We start from the raw sequence: 7858 nt of genomic DNA on the forward strand, positions 1-7858 counted from the left end.
AACAGAGCTGCCACCAGATGTTACCTATTCTTATCTTTTAGATTACTTGTGATGCTTAAAGTATCATACAAACAATAGCTATTACTAAACGGTTATAATTTTGATAATTTTCTTTTTCATAATATGCATTTCTATCATTTATACTAAATGGAAAATATGTCTTCTCCAAATGAAATGATTTCTACAATGGGCATAAGTAACCAGATTATAGAATTTTCTATTTAATTCTTGTCCTTGTGTCACAGTGAGAAGCTGTATAATGGAATTTGTGGAATTGAAGTAAATATAATATGGAAATGAAACCAAAGATTCAAGAAGCTCCTTTATGTGTCAGGAACTAGTTACTAAGAAAAGATTTTTCTTCAAAGAGCTTGCAATTCAGGAAGAAAGACAATAGAGGCAATCTTCTTGACTGTGACTGAATAAATACAAAGTATTATACCAGACAGAGACATCAACCTAGCTGTGAGTAGCACTGACCAACTGGGATTCATATAAACAACTTTTAATAATAAAAGCTGACAAAGGAAACAGACACATTTTCCTTACTATTTTGAAGAAAAGAAACATTTAAAAAAAGAAATGGTTTGGTAAACAAAGTTGAGACAGTCTATCTTTAACTCCATCAAAGACCAATCAGAACTTGTTATCTTCAACCAGGAAAAAGTTCAGGAGACTGAAAATTTGGAGAGGAATAGAGTGTTAGAAATAGTCTTTCCACAATAATAATGCACACTTCTGAGCGCCATACATTTCCAGAATCTTCTTTACCTTAAGAACTGGTTAGGAAGTATGTCTAAACTCCTCTTGTAATCTCTTGTGACAGAATGAAATCTATATGTTTAGGATGAGCTGAGAAGATGGTCTCAGCTTCAGAATACCCACAAGAATTTCTGCAAAGTGATTAGACAAAAAAAAAAGTCAATGATGGCTTACATCTCTAAATACAAGGACAAGTGGATGTTCAACAAATAATAACATTTGCCGGGGTCGGTAATGCAAACAGTCTCTTTCATGCTGTGGAAACAGCAGTAAAATATAAAAAGATTAACAGATGTTCAATACAGACTACTCCCCTGAATTTGCCTGGTTTCCTTTCCTCTGCCTGGGGGATGAAAAAACTAAGTAAAAGCACTCATTTAGGATTCTTAAAACATTACTGGGAGGTAGAAAGTAGAAGACAATAGATATTTATCTTGGTAAAATGAAGACTATAGAGTGTATGAGTTTTTTGGGTAGAAAAAATTTTTTATCTCAATTCTATTTCAAAAAAGAATCAGAAAGATTTCTTTATATTATACAGATCTCTAGCTCACCCTGCAGGGCAAAAGATATTGTCATTTTTATTATGGTTAGTAGTAGCAGCTAACTTTCATTGGGAGCTTATTATGTGCCAAAACTATGCTCAGTGCTTTATATAACTTATTTTGATTTTCCTAGAGTTTAAGACTAGGATTGGGGGAGGGAGAAGGGGGGGAGAAGGTTTTTTTTTGGAGTGGGGGTCAATCCTTGGAAAGAGGAGTGAGCAAATGAGGGAAATGAGATGAGGAAGGAGCAAAACCTAGGAAGAATCTTCTATATAGATCTCTGATTTTAGCAACAAGGTCTTGACCTTGCCAAGACTTCTAGGAAGCATGCAAAATTACTTCCATAATTGTTCTTCCGAACAACAGGAGGCTCAGGCATTTATCCACTGTCTTCCAACTCCCATTGGTTAAAGATTATCTCCTCTGCACTTCTGGGCTGCCCTTGCACTTGAACTGAGGGGACTCCCAAGGTTTGGAGAAGGCCTTGGGGCAAAACACAGGAAGATAAGCAACACTTGAGGTGGGATGTGATCAGTATGAATGAAAATCATCCATCAAAGCTTTGGCTGGGGCTTCCCTGGTGGCGCAGTGGTTGAGAATCTGCCTGCTAATGCAGGGGACACGGGTTCGAGCCCTGGTCTGGGAAGATCCCACATGCTGCGGAGCAACTAGGCCCATGAGCCACAACTACTGAGCCTGCGCGTCTGGAGCCTGTGTTCTGCAACAAGAGAGGCCGCGATAGTGAGAGGCCCGCGCACCACGATGAAGAGTGGCCCCCGCTGGCCACAACTAGAGAAAGCCCTCGCACAGAAACGAAGACCCAACACAGGCAAAAATAAATAAATAAATAAATAAGCAGAAGGAAAAAAAAAAAAAGCTTTGGCTGAAATCAGAGGTGAGCCAAAAAGAGGTTGCAATGGCAACAAGACAGTCTGTGATAAGACTTATTTTCTTTAATCCTGACAACGCCCTATTATACTGTTATCATCCCCATTTACTGATGAGGATATTAAGACCGAGAGAATATAACCTGCCCAACTTCACACAGCCAGTAAATGGTAGAACAGGACTTCAAACCCAAGCCGGATGATCCTGGAACGTGAAGTCTTACTCACCTCATTATCAGCGACCAGTAATCTAATTTCCACAACCTCTTATCCAAGAGACTCATTTACATTTTCCAAGTATGAAACTCATGGCTAAATAGACTTCCCTAACACATCTTTAAGAAGCAGGTACCTTTAGGATCGAGTTGAAGTTGTGACTGCACTCAGGTGAGAACTGAGTAGAGAGCTTCTGATGAGAGCTTCTAATAGAATTATCCACCAGGATTTCTGGATTGGCCTCCTGGGGTTATTTGCACAGGAAAGATATTCCTATGCACAAAGGTATGATTTTTTCATAATAATCACATTTACGTTAAAGCTCTAGGCTAGACTATATCCATTATGGAAATATGAGCATCATATTAAGGGAATGAAGTGAGCTGGTTTTCCTATTCCACTGAGAAAGTAACATAGGTTAAAACAGTCCCTTGGGTTTGTAAGTTTTGAGATGATGCACAATTTTTAAAAGTGAGAAAGAAAGCCTGCTTTACTAGATGGATGAGTAAGAAAGGCTGTAAGTTATTTTTTTTTAATGTGTAAAGTTATTTATTGTAGCAGCATTGTTGGCAAAAAATTAAAATAATCTAATTGCAGTGGTAAGAATAAATAAAGTTTGGTCTTTTTTGTACAGTGGAATTTAGAGGTTAAAATAAAAGAATTAAATATTCATGTATAAATCTCAACAACAAAATGTTGAGTGAAAAACTATAGGTAGAGTACAATACCATTTAAACTTAAACAAAAATATGGAATGCTTCACGAATTTGCGTGTCATCCTTGTGCAGGGACCATGCTAATCTTCTCTGTATCGTTCCAATTTTAGTATATGTGCTGCTGAAGCAGGCACGGCTGTAAGTTACTAAAGAAAAACAAGATCCCTAGAGAGGTAGCCAACAAAAGAGCTCTCTAGGGTGTGTTAAGTATTGCAATGCATAGACTCATAAGTGAGGTGACTACATACATATCCATCAGATCAGGTATACTCGAAGGTTTTGGGGTGCTATTGATAATTGCACTGAATCGACACATGTAAACCTGGACCAGAATGTACCCTATTCATAGGGCAAGAGGATAGACCTGTGTTGTTCCCATTGTTACTGTGACATGAGACTCATTTTGAGTGTTTGCAGATTCTTTGGCCCTATCCCTTAGTTGCTGTAGCAGAATCTCAGGTACAGGGCTCCAAATTTTGAATTTTAACAATACCTCCAGGTGATTTTTCAACATACTAATGTTCATGCACCAGTGACTGAGATAATAAAATTCAATGTTTCTGTATATATGTGTGTATAATTCACATATAAATTTAAAGACTAAAATAACTCAGTGTTATGATTAAGACCATAAAAACTGGGAGGAAAACAACTCCGTTGATCTCATGTATTAATTAATGTGTATGGTACATATTTATTGAATCCCCAGTAAATATGAGTTTGATAATAGGGGAAATAATGTAAAAATTAAAAAATAATGTATTCCTTGCTTTCTCTGAATGTATAGTCTAGCATGGGAGGCTGTAGAGTAACAACAATAATAAAATAAACAATAATTACAATTCATACATCAAGGATGATGAGGGGATTAAGAAGTAACACTAGATTATAAACTTCCTGAGGACAAGGAACTCTGTCTGTCATATGCCAGAATATACTGCAGAGTGACCAACCATTCTGTTTTTCCCAGAGCTGAGGGGTTTCCCAGGACACAGAACTGTCAGTGCTAAAACAAGGAAAGCCTAGGCAAATCAAGGCAAGCTGATCACCCTATTAGTGAAAAAGGCAATCAAAAGAGAGTCTAACAAAAAGGAATATGTTACTGAAGAAAGTTAGCAGAAGGTATTCACTTACATTGAGGTCTATCATTTTTCAAGTTCTCTATATACATCATCACAACAAGGGTCTAAGCTAACTGACAGAGGAGTAAACTGAGGCTCAGAGAGGTTAATTACTTTGCCCTAGATCCCACAGCTGGAAATGGCTGAGCTGGGCCTGGGATAGGAGTCCAGGGCTGTTTGAATCCAAAGGCCCCAAGGGTAAGGAAAGATGAGGCTCTAAGTTCTTTGCTCAAAACTTCAAAAGAGGCAGAAATGTGGACTTACAATTGAATTCTTCATCCTGGGAAAACCAGCCATGTTTTATTTAGGGAAAGCCCTTTTGTTTTTATTAACACACACACATGCCCAAGATAGTTTGCTTGCCTCCCTCCCTCCCTTCCGGCAGCTGCTTTGAAGATGAACAGAGGCTCCAGAGGGAGCAGAGCTGTTTCCAGCAGCTGTTTCTCAAACACCTAACTTCATTTCAGATCAGAGCTGGGGTGCGAAGCTCTTAAAACCTTTGCTGCTTCATTCACATGACAGCAGAAGCAGCCAAAACTATCAGTGCCTCAGCAGCAGCCTATCTGAATGCCTCTCTGTGTACTGGGTGCCTCAGGCACAATGTGGTGTGGAGCTGTTTGTTAACCCTACTTTCAACGTCTCTCCCCCTCACTCCCCTCTAAGAAAGGCAAACCCAGAAAGGAGGCAGTATCTCACTCAAGCTTCCTCTTCCTCTTGCTTCCCTCTATCTCCCTGTCCCTCTCTTTTTACATTTTATGATTAAGAAGTATTTAAATTCCAAAAAGAATGAGAAAAATGACACGTTCATCCTAAAATTGCAAAATTAGCATTTTGTCATATCTGATGAAATCCTTTTTGGAGGAAATCAGATGTTATAGGTAGGATGAAAACTCTTCACCCCTGCCCAAATGCATTTCCCTCCTTTTCTCTCCATCAACATCATTAGAAAGTTGGTGTGATTGTCTCCATTTGGGTTCATACATTTTTATTAATATGTATATATCTATAACCAACAGGAAATAATATCATTGAGTGAGTTATCCTTTCACTCTTCATTAATAGTATCATCCTGTATACCACTACTTAGATCTTCAAATTTTTATTGAATCTTGTTGTTTTTACAGGTGCAATCATGGGAATACATGACAAATTAGCACATTGATTCATGTTGCTTTATGGTATTCCATCACATGAAGAGTGCACAGTTTCTTTTTTTTTTAACTCTCCAGTGTTAAATGCTTAAATTATCATTTTTTACTCCCTCTTGCATTTCTGTACTTCTACAATAAACCTATGAGGTAGATTTTACTTTATGATCTCCATTGTACAGAGAAGAAAATCAAGGTTGAGATCAATCAAATATGTCAAATTTATACCACTAACAAGTGAACCACTGGAATCAAGAAACAGGTTGGAGGAGCCTTAAACTATTTGTTTCGCATATACAAGACTCCACAAGAAAGGAAGGAAAAGCAATTACAGTACCACGTCAACATTGTGTTCAAAGGTATTTGTTTTCCACGCTTTTATCTACACGGCTTAGCAGGGTACTTGCAAGTAGGGGGTGTTAAACAAATATATATTAAATCATTGAGCTGAAAAGACATGAAGACCAAGTCTCAGGAGGTTCTAAGATAAGTTGTCAGATACACAGCCCTGGAGACAAAGAGCCCTGGATCTAACATACATAATCAAATACGGAACCAGAGAACCAAAAAGTGTTGCGAGAATGAGAAACAGTTGGGTGGGCAGTACACAGCAGTTGTATATCCCACCTATACAAGCCTGAGACAAACACCTGGGATCTTACATGTCATTAGTGGACACGTAAGTGTTTGAGCCATTTACACTCAAAGGAGATGGGAGAGGGCAAGCCCAGGAATTGTCACTGGGTCACGGAATAGTACCACGTTTTGGAAGAAAGCAATTCTTCTTCTCTTGCATAAAGTAAACTTGGTTATTTAAACCATCAGTTTCTTCTACCATATAACCCTAAACATATGCATTTTTTCTTCTATCTCAGTCAATAACTCAGTCATAACTCAGTCAATGAGTTATGAACATAAATAGCTGCCATTCACAAGCACTTGGTCTGTACACAACTGTAGGATTAAATGAGATACAACACCTAAGCAATGGGTACAGTGCCTGGCACATAAAAAGAACTGAATTCAGATTCACTTCAACAATATTATAAAGAGGGAAGTACTCTCCTTTCATATTTGAAGACTAGAAAAACAATTTCTTCTCTTAATAATGAAGAAATTAAGTGGCAGTGAGGTTTATTCGGGGGAGGGCAACAACCTTGAGATGCAAATTGTATTGTTGTTGCTGATTATTTTTCTGAATATCACGTGTTTATAATCTAGTAAACTCATGCAAACCTCTTTAACCAGAACCTTTTTTAAAGCTTCCTGAGAGACTTAATAGACAGTAAGAAGGAAATTCGTATTTTTCTCAAACAGTGCTCAAGGCAAGCACATTTTACTGTTTTTCAAAACCTAATGTCTCCATCCAGGGAAAAGAAACTGAATTACTCTAGAGCACATGTGGGGCATTAGGCTCATCCACACATAAGGGACGCTAAGTACTCTGCCATAAATGGCACAGATAGGATCCTGCTGCCTGGCTGTGGAACTCGAGAGAGAGGTTTGAGTGGCTCATTGTTATTGGGATTTATAAAATCCCTCTCTCCCATCCAAGCAATTTGTTCTTCCAGATTGTATTTCTGAAGCATATTTTGGTTTCAATAAAGCAAGTATTTAAGCCACATTGTAAAATAGACTCTCAGTCATTCAGAATTGTGGATTTGACACTGGTATCCCCCAGTGATAGACTGACATAACCCAACCACATAAAAAAGTTATGTGTGGTGTGTGTGTGTGTGCGTGCACGTGTGTGTGTTGAATCTCAGCCAGAAACTGGAGAAAGGTCAGACCCAATCCACATACCCCAAATTTGAGGAGGTTTCAGCAGGAAAGGAAACACTGATATCATCAGTCTCATCTCAAATGCAAGAGGGACCCTCTCCAACTTGGCAAAAATGAAAGTAAGGGTATTCATTCTCCCCCCAGAGTTACAAAATATTTCTCATGTGGGTTGAAACCTGGACACAAAGACAGACTGAAGCTCAGTTGGACTGGCAGTTTGAGGGTAGGGTCTTGTTAAAGTCCAGATGAGAGAGGGGTGAGTGTCTTAGCTCAGTAATTCTCAAACCTGGCTGCTCACTAGAATCAACTGGGAAATTTTAAAAACTACCTGATGCTCAGAACCAAACACAGACTGCAGAAGAGCTGCAGAGGAGGCTAAGCATCAGTATTTTTTAAAAGTTTCCTGGGTGATTCTAATATGCAGCCAAGGTGACATAAGTAGATCTGGACACAGTAACTTTCCCACCCAAGAGTAAACACACATGGCACCCACGATGAGAGAAAATGCATTGGCCTTTTTACCATCTTGAACAAATTTAATCTATACTTATTTATTGCTGTAATCAAAGGCCTAGCACATATCAGGAATTCACTCATAATTAATGACTAAATGAATGAGTGATCACTAGCTAGCAAAATTATTACACTAAAATAAGCTTGCCCTTTACTCTGTGTAACTAA

The 7858-nt window shown here is 38.4% G+C and overlaps 1 non-coding gene across 1 annotated transcript; it reads right to left on the bottom strand.

Moving 5' to 3' along the window:
• Nucleotides 1–3153: 3153 nt before the first annotated feature.
• Nucleotides 3154–3260, bottom strand: LOC133079227 (U6 spliceosomal RNA). Its single transcript, XR_009698107.1, has one exon. It is a non-coding gene; the product is annotated as a U6 spliceosomal RNA (small nuclear RNA).
• Nucleotides 3261–7858: the final 4598 nt, after the last annotated feature.

This window comes from Eubalaena glacialis, chromosome 18, assembly GCF_028564815.1.
Source record: "Eubalaena glacialis isolate mEubGla1 chromosome 18, mEubGla1.1.hap2.+ XY, whole genome shotgun sequence".
In the NCBI taxonomy this organism is placed as follows: domain Eukaryota; kingdom Metazoa; phylum Chordata; class Mammalia; order Artiodactyla; family Balaenidae; genus Eubalaena; species Eubalaena glacialis.